We start from the raw sequence: 16,355 nt of genomic DNA, 5'->3' as shown, positions 1-16,355 counted from the left end.
ACTAAAGTGTGGCGTGACGCCGAGATGAAGCCATGCTGCCGTAACGAACTCAGCCAGACGATCTCTGCTGTGGAAGTGATATTTAGTGATCAGATCACTGTTTAGAGACTAGACTGCTAAGTTTTTGGATTCATAATATGTAGACATGAAGGAGACTTTATAATCCTCAAGATGAGATTACTCCGAATATTTTCAATTTGCAAACAAAGTAAGTTATTTTCGTTTATATTACTTCACAAGTTAGGCGCAGCGGATTTATTTGTAAACTTCTCATTGTGAAATCTTTCATGACAAACACATCAGTTTTTGCTGGTTGGAATAGTGGTCGAGTTTCGTATGTCCACGGTAAGAATTTTACCATGGATAGTTTTTCGGCTGTGGGTCCATCTGGATTCGTCGTCATTTTCCCGACACCATTGTAACCATGGCAACCATAGTCCGTATCTATCTATCTATACTAATATTATAAAGAGGAAAAATTTGTTTGTTTGTAACGAATAGGCTCAAAAACTACTGAACCGATTTTAAAAATTACTGCACCTATAGAAAGTTACATTGCCAGTGAGTAACATGGGCTGTATTTTATATTCAAAATTCAAGGTGGGGGGGCAGGGGGGGACATATAAAATAATAGGCTAATATAGGCAAAATATCGAATTTGTCGTATAAGGACGAGACAAAGCTCACTTTAATCCTCTTGACACAAAGAACAAAACTCGGTAAGCCCTATGGGCCCGAAAACCATGTTTTAAGGCCCTAAAACCAACCGTTACGGAGATATTGACATCACACTGCCCTTGCAATAGGAATCGGATAAAGTAATGAACTGCCGTAACCACGGCAACGTCAGCTCCAGGATTCTACAGCAGCGAAGTTATCTACAGTAAATCAAAAAACCTAACATGTTACAGATATGAAAATTGATATTTGGAATATCCTTTTAAAATAAACGAACACAAATATTCGTTTTCAGAAAATCCACTTAAGGGGGCGGGGTGAAAAGAAGTGAGGAAGGAGTTGAATTATTTATATGAGGATACATATATCTCAAAAAATGAAGATGTTGCAGACTTTAAAATTGGTACTAGGAATCTCCTCCAAAAATGAACACAATCTTTTTTGGAAAATCCCCTTAACGGGGTGAAAAGAATAAAAAGCGGGTGAATTTTTAAGACGAGTATCTCCTTCTTCTATCGCTTTACCCACACATGTGGGGTTGCGGGTGCGAACTGTGTCGCAAATGTGGATTTGACCCTTTTTATGGCTGTATGCCCTTCCTAACGGCAACCGCATGTGTAGGGATGTAATCTATACTGAACCCATAATTCTGCGATGAAGAAATTGTTTTTCTTCCAAATATTTATTTCAGCTACAAACTACTTTTTGAGAGTAGCCATGTTTTTATTTCAAGAGTCTGGCTCTCTCGTGGGAACAGAGCTCCCCGTGACAAGCAAGCCGCGAGCTCGTGTATAATAAGTCAGTAGCGTTATCTATACGTTGCTATAAGAACGAAAGTTCTTAGTTACATGTTGTTACATGGCGTACAGCCCTAAAGTTGTAAACATATTCCAAGTTGTTCATGAGAACGGGTACATTCATGGAATTGAGGTTCATTTCCCAGAGAGTGAATTGCTTGATTGTCACAGAGCAAAATTCAGCTGTAAAATAAGCTATAACAGCAGCCCTTGGAAACTTAAACAAGAGTTGAGAACGTCGAGAGATGGCACCACACAATACGCAGTTGTTGAAATTAGCCCCGCCATTATTTGGGCTATGTCTTTTACCGTTGTCTACGATATGTCTAGAAGGCAACGCGCTCTTTACAGAGCTAGAGGGAAAGTTGAATGAGACATCTTGAAATGGCGTTATCATGGTTCCAAGAGCGGGGATATTTTTGGAAATATCTCCGAAATGGTTGATTTTAAGACCTACTCGTGGTGATTTGAACATCGATCTGAAATCAGCATCTGGTCAAGGGTTTCTCATCTTTGTAGCCTGGATTGATAAATGTAGCCGGGATTGATTTTCGCGGCCAAAAAGATGCATAAAATGTGAACGTCGAAGTAATAATAAATAAAAAAGATAATCATCACCATCATCCCGATACCAGCAATACGGTATTAACGAAATCACGCAAGTTATCAAAACACAAAGCAAGCAAGGATAAGGTTGGCTACATACATTAAATAAAATCGCAAATGAAATAAAAGATGCGGATAGGATACTTAAAACTTAAAGGTCTAAAGGACAACTACAGACAGGAATAGTGTGGAAAGCCGACTTGGACCCTATGACGCTGTAAGATCGTAGGATGTTGTAAGGAAAAGAACGTACTCGCCCATACCCTTCGTATAAAATATAATTAGAAAAACAAAGAAAAGAACAGAAACCTATAGAAAACAGTTCGTAAAAAAAGGAACAGAAATACAACTGCAACTTGAATCTTGAACAATAAACCAGATAGGATATAACAAACAATCTTCTGGATGGTCCATCATAGGACGACTACAAACTTTTCTCGTAATTTCTTTATACAGAGCTACTGGAGGCAACCTGACGGAAAATTAACACATTGCAACATTAAGGATAAAACAAATTTTAAAACAAGAAAACCTCCAAACAAAAGGTGGCCTCGTGTAACACAGAGGCATAAATAAAATAGCCCAAACTAAGATCCGAGGTGATTTCCTGGCAGGATAAGAACATTTACATTTCGCGAAATTTAAGAAGAAAAGCCGAAACGCACGAAAGTTAAATTTAGAAAGAAAAAACAAAATCACATATTACAAAATTTTAAGATAATTAAACGTGTTTACCTTAGGGCAGGTTGGCCCCGTAGGCCCGGACCGCGCGCATCGCGCGTCCGAGCCCTTCAAAGATCGAAAACGAAAAGACGACAAGAAAAAGGTAGCACACGCGTACCTCATAACATACCGGAAATCGTTCGAAATCAAACCGCCAATCGGAAAACACCTCCATGTTAAACCAATTACAACACTTCAAATTACAACCAATTACAAAAACCCTAACCTTATATGGGCATCAAGCAAACGACAAGCCATGAAGAAATTGCTGACGCAACAATTGAACCATCAGTTTGTTACACGTGTCGGTATAGGGAGTTAATTTTTAAACTGGACCCAATATTTTAAAACATAAAATCAGCAAGACCAAATTATACAATCTTCAAGTTTTCTACTTATCACTGGAATAATTGAAATACACAAAACATAATAACACATTTTTTCTCCATATGTCCAAACAGTTTGTTTCTAAATAATTTTCTTTCAAAATAATTTTCGGATAGTCTTTACCTAGAAAAAAAACAATTTCTCGAGATACACAAAACATTTTCACCGAGAAAACAAAATAAAATTACAATTTCTTGATGTATAGAAAACACTCTTGAGATCGCCGTCCAATAGTTCTATTCATCCAGAATAAAAACTTAAAACGGTTTCTTGCATCTCAGATACCACATCACCCACTACGGGTTACAATCTTCATGCATGATACGTTCGGCTTGGAATTAAACGATGACCCAGCCACTTCCACTACGTTTATTAATTCTCCAACGATGCCTTTCTTACGTATTTTCTAGATACTGTTTATTCCAACCTGCGGAGACTTCATTTTAGTCGTAGATTGCAGCAATTGAAAAATATGTTCTAAATCTTTCACCTCAACTTCTTCATTAGAGGAGATCATAACATGCTTAGTGGTAGAAACTGTTGCTGGTTTATGAGATTATACTAGATCAGCGTAACGAATCTTTCGCAGTGACTGTAAATATGCTTAAAAATAATAATGTTATTTGCTTTACGTCCCACTAACAACTTCTACGGTTTTCGGAGACGCCGAGGTGCCGGAATTTAGTCCCGCAGGAGTTCTTTTACGTGCCAGTAAATCTACCGACACGAGGCTGACGTATTTGAACACCTTCAAATACCTCCGGACTGAGCCGGGATCGAACCTGCCAAGTTGGGGTCAGAAAGCCAGCGCCTTAACCGTCTGAGCCACTCAGCCCGACGTAAACAAGCTTGCTCCAGGGTTAGAACTGACAGCAATTCACACATTTACAGTATGCTTCTAATAGTTTGACACGTAATATTGTTTATCCTACGGAATTGGATTACTGATTTTGCAGTTGGAAAAATGTACAATGTTAACAAATTGCAAAACGTTCAAAAAGTTACCAAACTGCAGAAAAACAGATGTAATCCAATGTGTATTTGAGACGTATTTTCTAGTGTTTGTTAATAATAATAATAATAATAATAATAATAATAATAATAATGTACTATTACATTCTATCACCAACAGGTCATGTTTATTATTTTATTACCTCGAAACTTTCCAAATAGGTACATTTGTGGAGATATTAATGAACAGCGTGATACATTGCGGGCGGATCCTGCGGGACCTATTATTGTTGTTTCCGTAGGCTATAAGTTTTAAATGCGATTTTTTATATCTTTCTTTATATATAGGGCATGTAATTACGTGTGTAAATGCTGTTGTATTTATTGTAATATTGTGGTATGTATGGTCCTGTATCTTCTGGGAATGGTTGTCCCGAGAAAATTCTATACGCACGATGGATGTCATCCGCTGTCGTGTCCCAGATTCGAACCACTCTGCCCCGACTCCCTGATCCTCTCTTGCTTCAGAGAGCTGGGTCGAATGTGATCGATAAGACAGTAGATTATAACCTCGGTGGGACACATTCCAAGATTCGAGGAGGACATAAAGTTCTGAAATTATCGGTATTTTCTCAAAGAGTGGTGGAAATGTATAATGCATCGCATTTTATTATTTCATAATTTTGGCTTTGTCAACAGCTGGCTTCTAGCTTATACTGTACAATGTTTGTGATTGTTTTGTTTATGTACTCTCGTCTGTTGATTAACTTCCTACCACTTATTTTCCAATAATACGTTACTCTTTCTTTCTTAGGTTGGCATATATAATCTGTATATATACGCGCATCACGAGAAAATGGCTGAACTGATTTTAATGAAAATCGGTATGTGAAGTCTGGGAATAGGGCTTTACAATTTAGGCTATACTATTTTTTATTTTCGATCAGTGAAATGGTAGTATAGGGGGAGTTTTAAAATTGAATTATCAAGTATCTACACTGGCGGAAAATCAACTCCCAAAAGAGAGAAGGAGTTGTGCTAGATAAACGAAATTTGGGAGGCGTGTTTGCACATCTAAAAGATGACGCATACTCAAATATGCGCGCCGGTCGACGATGAGTGGTGCTAGTAGCGCCACTATGACCTTACAATGCATGTTTGCTTTACATACGCGTTGTACACTTCGTGAGCGTTAGTCATCGTCCGGTGTTGACGTTGTGGGGTAAGTGTGAGTCAAATATGCCTTTACGGAGACGAAAAAGCCAGTATCAGCAACTTACTGAGTTTGAATGAGGCCGTGTAATAGGGCTACGAGAAAGTGGATGTTCTTTCCGCGATATAGCAGAAAAACTTTGCAGAGATGTATCCACAGTGCATCGGTGTTAGCATCAATGGTCACGGGAAGGCACTGTCTCAAGAAGACCGCGGTCCGGCCACACACAGGCCACTGCGCAGAGGGAAGACCGCCGTATTCGCCGCGTGGTTGTGGTGGATCTTACTGCATCTGCAGCAGCCATTAGAGCTTCAGTTGGCACCAGAGTGACACAGCGAACTCTAACAAATCGATTACTTGAAGGACAGCTCCGAGCCAGACGTCCTGCAGCGTTCATACCACTAACTCAGAATCACTGCCGTCTAAGACTTCAGTAATGTCAAGCTAGAGCTCATCGGAAGACGGAGTGAAGATGTGTTGTGTTCTCAGATGAGAGCCGTTTCTGTCTTGGTGCTAGTGATGGCCGTAGTTTGGTACGGAGGAGGCCAGGTGAGTGCTTGGAACCAAGCTGTATGCGGCGTCTTCACACTGGACCTACACCAGGAGTCATGGTGTGGGGCGCGATTTCCTTTGACAGCAGGAGCACTCTTGGCGTTATCCCAAGAACTTTGAGAGCGGATTTATACGTCAGACTTGTGACTGGATCGGTTGTGCTGCCATTCATTCACAGTATTGGACGGGGTGTTCTCCAACAGGATAACGCTCGTCCTCATACCGCTGCTGCCACCCAACATACTCTACAGAGTGTCGCCCAGTTGCCTTGGCCTGTGAGATCACCAGGTCTTTCGCCCGTTGAGAACGTATGGGGCATTATGGGACGACATATCCAGCGTCAGTGCCTGCAGAAAGCATTAACCGTTGCTGATTTCACTGACCAAGTGCAAAAGATGTGGAACTCCATCGCACAAATTGATATATGGCACTTGTGCGACACATGCACTTTTGCATGCTTGCATTCAAAATTGTGGCGACTTCAGAGGTTGTTAATATTAATGTACCACCATGTCACATATCTTCTCGCGAATACTTGAACGTGTAACCTGGAAACTTTAATCGAATGAATATTTTATCTAGACAATTGCATAACCTAAATTGCATTCTTCTCAGCTAATGTTTTCTTCGTGTTGGAATTTACTTTTTCGCCAGTATACGTTATTCGTGGTCCTATCGATAAATAAATAAAGCGCATTATAGTCTAGGCTATAAATAATGTTGTTCACGCTGGGTTTAGGGTAAGATATCTTATTAGTGTTTCAATATATAAATACCGCAAGAAGAGTTATAGATAACACAATTTCCCATCGTTTATATCATACAGCTTTACCGTACCGACTGTGATAACAGAATTCATGAATTTAAACTGTTGTTGCTTAGTCCATATCAACGCCGAATGTTGATTACATGGAAATTTTGGTCACTCGTGTTTACTGGCGATGGTGGTGTTTTTATTACGATCGTCTTAAGCTGCGACATTATAATTACCTACTGTATGTTGAGTTCAGTTTAATATTTTTATGTTACAGCATCACAAGAAAATGGACGGGTGGATTTTAATGAAACTTGTAGTTTAGGATAAGGTCGAGTAGGATCTTCTTGTTCAAAACATTTCACCAGTTGGGGGTGCTTCAGATAGGGTCTGTAGCATAAAACTCGATGTATCTCTCTTACAATTGGTTTTATACGAAAATAACTCATGGCGAAGTTTTACACCTTACCTTTTCCCGTAAGTGACAAATGAGGTAAATATCAGTGGCAGTCGTGTGGAATTTTAAGTCCAAGAGCCGGTAACTAGCTCTATAGATTAAACTGTAAAGAGAGTTGGTATGGATATCTTTCCGGCAACGTACATTTTGTACACCTGTAAGTATTTTTTGTTAATATGAACCGGATACTGGGCTTTCTTTTATATCGGAGGAAAAAGATCAAATCACCGGGCGAGTTGGCCGTGCGGTTAGGGGCGCGCAACTGTGAACTTGCATCCGGGAGATAGTGTTCGAACCCCACTGTCGGAAGCCCTGAAGATAGTTTTCTTTGGTTTCCCATTTCTACACCATGCAAATGTTGGAGCTGTACCTTAATGAAGGCCTCGGCCGCTTCCTTCCCACTCCTAGCCATTTCCTGTCCCGTCGTCGGCATAAGACCTATCTGTGTCGGTGCGACGTTAAGCAGTTTGTAAAAAAAAAAAAAAAAAGAGAGAGAGAGAGAGATCCAATCAAGATCAGCAATAATACAACAGTAATTTATGAAACCGTAAAGGGCTATAGAGATGAAGGAAGCGAGTTCATCAGGACAAGCCGCTGGCAGGGAGAGGCATGCCATCGTACGTGTCTCAGAATCTGGGGAACAGTGTGAAGGGTGGACATGCATATGCTAAGTAACTGCCCCGTCAACGACAGGTATTACAGTTAGTATGCCATATAAATTAATTTCATCTCATCCCGGACCCCTATTTCGAAACAGGACTAAGGGGTAGAAATACATATATGGCTCTTAGCTGCCAAATTGTTCATATTACAATGGAGCTGTACTAATAGATCCATTTCTGACAAGGCGTTGTGTTTACAAGGTGGGCAAAGGTGTAGCATCAACGTCAGCGAAGAAAACTCCTTACTTGCTTATTCGTCCGTTGGTCGCAGGACTAGAGAGACAGTTCTCAAAACTGGTGTCCTACCATCTCGAGGTTATTGAAGAAATACAGAGAGAAAGGAAATGTTGGACGAGTGAAAGGGAAGGGCATGAAAAGGGCTTTTACTCCTAAGCAGGACAGAATACCACAAATGCTTCAGCGAGCGTAGCCTTTCGTCTCCAGAACTAAAACGGAAGTGGGAGGAAATGTGTGATGTTTCAGTAACCAGCCGAATTGTTGGGAGTAGACCACTTCAAGCAGGGCTGCCTGAGCATCTCCCCAGAAAGCAGCATTTATTGACGAGAACAAAGTGACAAAGAGACTAAAATGGGCAAAAAACATTTGGCTTGGCCTGCAGAGATTGGGAATAAGGTAATATCTTACATGTGAATCAAAATTGAATCTATGTCGCCGAAAACCTTCTATGTGTTAGGGCGACTTCAAACCAACTAGCAATTATTATTATTATTATTATTATTATTATTATTATTATTATTATTATTATTATTATTATTATTATTATTAATAATAATAATAATAATAATAATAATAATCATCATCATCATCATCATCATCATCATCTTCATAGCTCCGATTGTGAAGTGTTCGTGCATTCAAGAATCGATGAAGAATTTTTTTACTATATACATACTACATACAGGAAAAGCGGGACTGAGAGAAGCTCATATTACAATGGAGCTGTACTAATAGATCCATTTCTGACAAGGCGTTGTGTTTACAAGGTGGGCAAAGGTGTAGCATCAACGTCAGCGAAGAAAACTCCTTACTTGCTTATTCGTCCGTTGGTCGCAGGACTAGAGAGACTAGAGAGACATTCGCAAAATAATGGGTCCAAAGATTGTGGATGGACAGTATAGGCTGCGAGGAAGGGAAGAACTTTACCGAGACAATGAAAGGCTAAGTCCATGATAAAACGGAGACTTAAATTCTATGGGCATTTATTTAGAATGGATGAGATGAGACTAACGAAAAGGATTTTCACAATACTAGACAGCAGACCTAAAGTGTCGGACAAATGGTTCAGGGAGGTAAGAAAGGATCTCAGACAGGTGGGACTAAATTCGGAAGACATCTCAAACCGAACAAAGTTTAGGTCAGTGATCGACAGATTTCAGGCGTACTAGGCAAGACGAGGAGTGAGGTTGTTTGCCATTGCTTTCCTCGCTGGGTCAGAAAATGCTATTGCAGCACGACTGACCCTATGAGCAACACCTTTCATAACACCCATGCACTAGTCGTGCTCTGAATGTCATTACTCAGCACCACCCATACCCCAGCAGCTTCCATATTGTCACAGCCATGGATGAGACTGGGACTTCGGTGGAAGCTACTTTACTCTGGCCTGTCCCAAGAGATGGATACAAAAGTACTGTATCCATCAAGAAATGGCAGCAGGCAACTGGAATACATATGGTTTGGGAATGCATTTCCAGCCATGGGATAGGTTGTATGTACTTCAAAAGTAGCATCGTCAATGCAGATGTGTACACAAATTTGATCCTTGAAAGGAAATTGTTGGCCACAATAGGAGGTTATCGTGATGATGCTTCAAGTTGCATTTTTCAAGGTATCTCTGCTCCTGGCCACAGGGCTTTGAAGATATGGATTATGGCTAATATTTGTATTCTGCATTAGATATAAATATTGATGAAATCATTCAGCATTTCTACATCTCGGTTAAAATATTTCCTTGGACAAAACAGGGTGCAGGTTTTAGACTGGCCTGAGAATACCAAGAATCTCAGTCCATTTGAGAATAGTTAGAAGATTATGGGGAATGATATGGCAAGAAATAAATTCAGAAATGAATGTAAACTGCTGGGGACTGTTTTGCGCGCATGGCTTCATGTTTTGAACTAGGAATATGTAAATAATTAAATACTCCCAATGCCCAAACGATGCACGTGGCGCACCGACAGAGTATTAATGGCATCAGCACACTTATAGGAGGTAGCTGGACACTTGAAGAAACTGCTACACGAGTATGTTCTGTTTTAATATTATATGTATTTTTAAGTACATTTCAACATCAAAATGGACTATTACAGTCTCGCTCCTACACTGTTTTATTTCAACTGTAATGCCACCAACACTTACTGCAAAGGTAGACAGATTGAATGAAAAAAACCTCATAAACGACAATACCTTAATTCATTCCACATAGAAAATGGGGGAAAACAAAGCGATTTTTTTTAGATTTATTCGATTATTATCATGAAAATGGTAATCTTTTCAACCACTGAATATTTCGTATTTAACATCATGTTTATCCTGTGTCTTTAGAGCCCACCTAGTGGCCATGATCGTTAAGGCGTTGGACTCTAAAACGATCTGACGCCGTTGTTAGCCGGTTCGATTCAGGTTGGCCGAAAAAAAAATCTCCATCAGAATGTTGGCCAGCAGTGTAGAGGAGATGGTGGTATACAATTTCTAATCACTGGATTGCGTGCAAAAGCCTGAATTAAATTACAAACCTCTCCGCAGTGCTCATATGGAGTGAGGTCATATGACTTTGTTGATGGTGATTCGTCCGTCGGATGGCGACGTTAAGCTTTTGTTTTTGGAAAGGCAGGGTGAGGAAAATGAGGATAAGCAAGAATTTCAAAACTACGTTAATGAAGCTGCTTTCAGTTGCGATGCCGAGGACTACGTTGACAGTAATATGCAGACCGAAATAGATACAATGGTTTTTTATAGCCCTTAATAATATTACTGAAAATCAAAAAAAAAAGAGAGAGAGAGAACAGGAGACTGAGGAAGTAGAGTCAGAAGAAGAATATATATTTTTTTGCTAGTTGCTTTACGTCGCACCGACACAGATAGGTCTTATGGCGACGATGGGACAGGAAAGGCCTAGGAGTTGGAAGGAAGCGGCCGTGGCCTTAATTAAGATACAGCCCCAGCATTTGCCTGGTGTGAAAATGGGAAACCACGGAAAACCATCTTCAGGGCTGCCGACCGTGGGGCTCGAACCCACGATCTCCCGGATGCAAGCTCACAGCCGCGCCAACTCGCCCGGTAGAAGAAGAATATGGCACTGAGTTGGATAAAGACTTATCACGATGATGTGAAGACTTCAAATGAACTACAGCAATTTGCCATACGGTGAAATGATTCTGATATGCTTGGGATGGTTTCTCAGACTCAAGTGTTCATGGAATGAATTGTATGTATGTTTTTTTCGTCCGTTCATTGTAAGTTTTGCTTGTACTGTATTCATTCTTGGCAGAAATATGTAAATACAACGCTGAATAAGGTGTGTACACCATTTTATTTTTTCTCAGTTTGTCCACTATATGCATGCTCATGGTTTAATTATTTTAGTATAGGCCTTACCTCCGTTGACCGGAAACCGACCTTTAACGGGAAAAAATGCGAGTCCCGCTCGATTCTGCTGAAGACAGGTTTTAATGTCATTAAAATTACTTCTGATAAAGTATTAAATGCGAGGAACATACAGTACCATGCGCTCATTATTCTATTTTTAATGGGTGATTGTACAAACACATCAGATCGTGAAAGGCAACTACTGTCGCTCCTGTGTATATTATTATTATTATTATTATTATTATTATTATTATTATTATTATTATTATTATTATTATTATTATTACTTTTCGAAGTCCTTACTGGAGTTATACAAGGCTATGATCTTTCACCTTTGTTTTCCATAGTTTACATATTGAAAGGTGGCAGGGAGGGAGTTGGTAAGATAAAAATGGAGTAGACCTAATTAGTTCGGCGTTATTGGCAACTACAGTATACTGAAAACCTGCAATACAATATTTTCGAATTTGAAAATATGTGTAGTATGATCGGAAAAGTTGTAAGTTAGCATTTCTAAGACTAAAATGCTGTTACCAGGGAAGAAACCTAAGAGAATTGAATGACAGGTTGGGAATGCAAAACTGGAACAGGTAGATCATTTCAGGTATTTAGGATGTGTATTCTGCCAGGATGACAGAATAGAGTAAGATTGAACCAAGGTGCAGCAATGCTAATACACCGACTTGGCAGTTGCGATCAACAGTATTATGTAAGAAAAAGTCATCTCCCGGACGAAACTATTTTTACACCGCCCAGTTTTCAGACTAACTTTGTTTTACGGGAATGAAAGCTGGGTGGACTCAGGATATCTCGTGTATAAGTTAGAAGTGACAGACATTAAACCAATGAGAATGATCGTTGGTACAAACAGGTGGGAACAATTACATTAGGGTACACGGAATGAGGAGATAGAGGCTAAGTTAAGAATGAACTCGATGGATAAAGCGGTACCCATAATCCGGTTTGGATCGTGGGGTTATGTGACGACAATAATGAATTGTCATGTTGGGTAAGAGACGTATACGGAGGCCAAGACAACAATGGTTAGACTCAGTTTTTGGTGATTTCAAGAAGAGGGGTATGGAATCATAGTTACAAATAGAGGATTGTGGAAGTCTTTAGTAAATGTACAGAGGCTTGCAGACTGAATGCTGAAAAGCCAGTCTATAATGAAGGTATATGAATAATAATAATAATAATAATAATAATAATAATAATAATAATAATAATAATAATAATAATATGGCGTCAGGTACCGTTTTCAGGCATTTCGATTCGACGCTATTTAGTCTACCTATGGGTTTCGACCCTACTTTCGGCAGCCCTAAATATGGTTTTACTGTGGTTTCCTATTTTCACGCCAGGCAAATGCTACGGTTGTACCTTAATGAAGTCCGCGGTCGCTCCCTTCCCATTCCGTGGCCTTTCCTATTCTATCGTCGCCATAAGAGCTATCTGTATCTATGCAACGTAAAACATTGTGAGAAAAAGAAACCAATTTTACTCTCCCTTGATGGCAAAGAAACGGATCTCTGTTGGGCGGTCTGTGACTAACCATGGCTAAGTTTGAATTAATTTGGTTGGGTAAATGGCAAATGTGTCTCTGGAAATCTTTTGCATGGCTGCAATCATACGACATGGAGTGCTATATATACTTCTTCACTCCTTCAAAAATCCGTCAACCTCTGTCGGGTTTGAATCCACGATCTAGGGTTCCGGAGGCCGATACTCTACCACTGATCCACAAAGGAAGTCAGATCTGCTGATGGCCACACGTCGTGGAGTTACTGATAACTAATCGGGTAACTTACTGTGAATGTACCTAGTTGTACACTGTGCGTGGTGGTGCTAAGTGCTAAGAAATCTGTTTAACATAAATAAGAGTGTGCGCATAACATCGGCTGCACTGTAATGGTTGTATTCAGTGAATGGTGTTACGTGTTCCAAGTTCAGGGCTGTTACATATTTCTGTCTATTCTCAACAGTTTCCTGCACTGACATGTACAGTTGTTAAGTTAGCACATTCTTCAAGAAATTATTTTGATTTTCATCGTCGATTGATGTATTGTTTCTTTCCCTCAACGTGTTGTTTTGCTCGTTCTGCCGTGGCATACTTAATTAATCCTCGGCGTCGCGTCTCCCCCTTGCCAGTATTTTTATCGCCATTTTCATCTTCTCATGGCTTCATTTACGGCACTGCACGCGACGGCCTCATTTTTTCCCTCCTCAATGAAAATTAAACTTGATCGTTGTGAGGCAGCGGCGTTCATCCTTGTCTCAAATAATCGAGGGAGAGACAGACTGACAGATGTACGTTTTATCTCTAGCTCACGGGGAAGGCCTGAACCCCGTCGTGGATTCTCATTATAAGAGCAATCAAGTCGGAAACGACGAGTTAAAGAGATTCCAACGTTACATAGAATTTATCACGCTTTGTATTCTTTTTCTTTACTCAGTTCGTCCATGAGCAAACCTGTTTAAAAATCAGTGTTTGCGGAACTATAACTTCAAACACGAGACCTTGGTCATTTGAGAGCAAAAGTATCACTAATAGCTCTGTGGGGAAACACTAGACTTTGTATTGATAAATTAATCCAAATTCTTTATAGTCACACCTTGGTGAGAGAACTAAGACACGCATCTTTGAGAGGGTTAGAGACTTAAGTTGGGAGCATCGACGCCATATACCACCATTACAGGCTATCATCGATGTGGAATTTTCCATTTTCGACATAATTTCCATAAAAATATTAGGATCCATCCTACTTTCAAACCTCTGGGCACTCAAAACATATATGCAGTACTATTGAATTAACCTCCTACACGATTTTCGGAGTCGCGGGGAGCCAGAAATTAGTCCCGCTGGAGTTTTTACGTGCTGGTAAATCTACCAATAAGAGGTTGGCGTATTCAAATACTGGTACCACCGAGCTAAGCCAGGATCGAACTTGACAATTAGGGCTCAGGAGGTCATGCTTCTACCATCTGAGCCGTTCATCCCAACTTCTGTACTTAAATTTGGTCTCTAAGACATTGGCGTTGTCATACACCTCAGACTTTACTGCACAGGAATCGTATTATACGTAGAGTATGGCGTAGCTATAATCAGATTAAGACCGAGCGAGTGGTCTATGTGGTTTGGGTCCCTTGACTGTCAGCTTGCGGTCGGGAGAATATGGTTCGAACCACACTGTCGACAGCTCTCAAAATGGTTTTCCGTTGTCCCCCATTTTTTACACGAGGCACCGTTTACCTGTACCTTAATGAAGGGCACGGTCGCTTCCTCTCCACTGCTATCCCTTTTCTAGTGTCAGCATCAGTGCAATGTAAAAGAAATAGCAAAAATAAACCATACTATAGAAATACAGCCAGTTGAATTATGTTGCTGGACTGAGTGGCTCAGACGGTATAACACTGGTTTTCTGAGCCCAAGTTGGCGGTTTCAATGCCGCCACTATCCGGTGGTATTTAACGGTGCTAAAATGCACTAGCCTTGTCTCGGTAGATGTACGTTTTGCTCGTTTTTGATCGAATTCTGCCCATCAGTAGGCTGGCGTGTTAGCACTTAATTAAGGTACAGCCCCAACATTTTCCTGGGTGTGAAAATGGGAAAGCACGGTAAACCATCTTCAGGGCTTATGACAGTGGGGTTCGAACCCCCTGTCTCCCGAATGCAAGCTCACAGCTACGCGACCGTAACCGCACATCCAACTTAATCGGTTATCAGCTCTCTACTCTGTATGTATATACGTAATTTATCGCATTAATGCCAGGTGCTAATTAGCATAGTTTCTTAAAAATTTCTTGTTACGAAATTGGCCGATCCTTTCGACTTACTCTCATAACTTGGGGAAGTGTTTACGTTCTATATTTTGATATGTTTCGCATATATTTTGTGTTTTCTTTCTGTATATTCTTATCCTAAGGAATATTCATTGGCATTCTGAGCCGGTACGTTTTACTAATGTGTGGTGAGATCCCTGTTGGCCTTTGAGACTTGTGGCTTTTGTCTGCAGGAAGTGAGCATCGTGGTTCTGGAGCAGATTACAGATGAGGTTGTGTCAATTCTGTCTAGTTTATTGTAAACAGTTGCACATCAGGCAGGCCTTTCTGACAGCCGTCCTGAGTTTGGGGAGGAATGCATTGTGGTGGTCTGTTCGTACTTGTCTTATTGCTCCCAGTGCACGAAACTAGTTTGGTCCCTGGCGGTGGCTGTGGTCTGGCCTCGCTTGTGTCAGAAGTTGGGCAAACCGCGTCAGTCGATGAAGACATCCCTCCTGGAATGTTCGTTAGCAGACATATGTCTTGTAATTGGCTGTCAGTGCTGAAGCGTGCACGAGTTAATTTTAAACTTCTGTGCCTTGTTCTCGTACCATCTCCGTGCTTTATAGTTTCTGACAATGGACTGTCGCATGCTATTCATGAATAGTATAATTACAGTGAAGATTAACAATGTTCTTCGCTGCGTCTGGTGTGTGTGTGTAAGGAACCACACTGTCATTGAAAATAAAGTGGGACAAGTTACCACCAAACTTCAGGGTGAAAGCGAAGGTTTGCTCGTGACTGGAGATCAGTCTTAATCCGAGACGAGTGAAGACCTTGTTATGTAGATTAAGGGGCTGAAAATAGACGACGAAGTAAATGTATCATAGGGAATTTTTTTTAGTGCTTGTAGGAGCCCTGATGTGTGTAACGTTTACCCAAGGCGAATTAGCAAAGAACCTGTGATGCATTCAGTCCGTTTATGTTGAATGTTACTACGCATGAATGTATTTTAATCAAAGTCCAGATGTACAGGATATCGAATCTGCTCCACAAAGATGAAGGTGCAGTAATTGTAATAGTCGAGAAGCAAATAATCTTCTTCGCAGTACTCAGTTACTGTGTTGTTATGTTTCTCCTTTTAATGGAAGTATTTCATTTAAACTTTTAGAGATAAGTTCCATCATTGTATACATTACCTCCC

This window comes from Anabrus simplex, chromosome 1 (genome assembly GCF_040414725.1).
Source record: "Anabrus simplex isolate iqAnaSimp1 chromosome 1, ASM4041472v1, whole genome shotgun sequence".
NCBI lineage: Eukaryota > Metazoa > Arthropoda > Insecta > Orthoptera > Tettigoniidae > Anabrus > Anabrus simplex.
Note: the sequence above shows the minus strand (reverse complement) of the source record.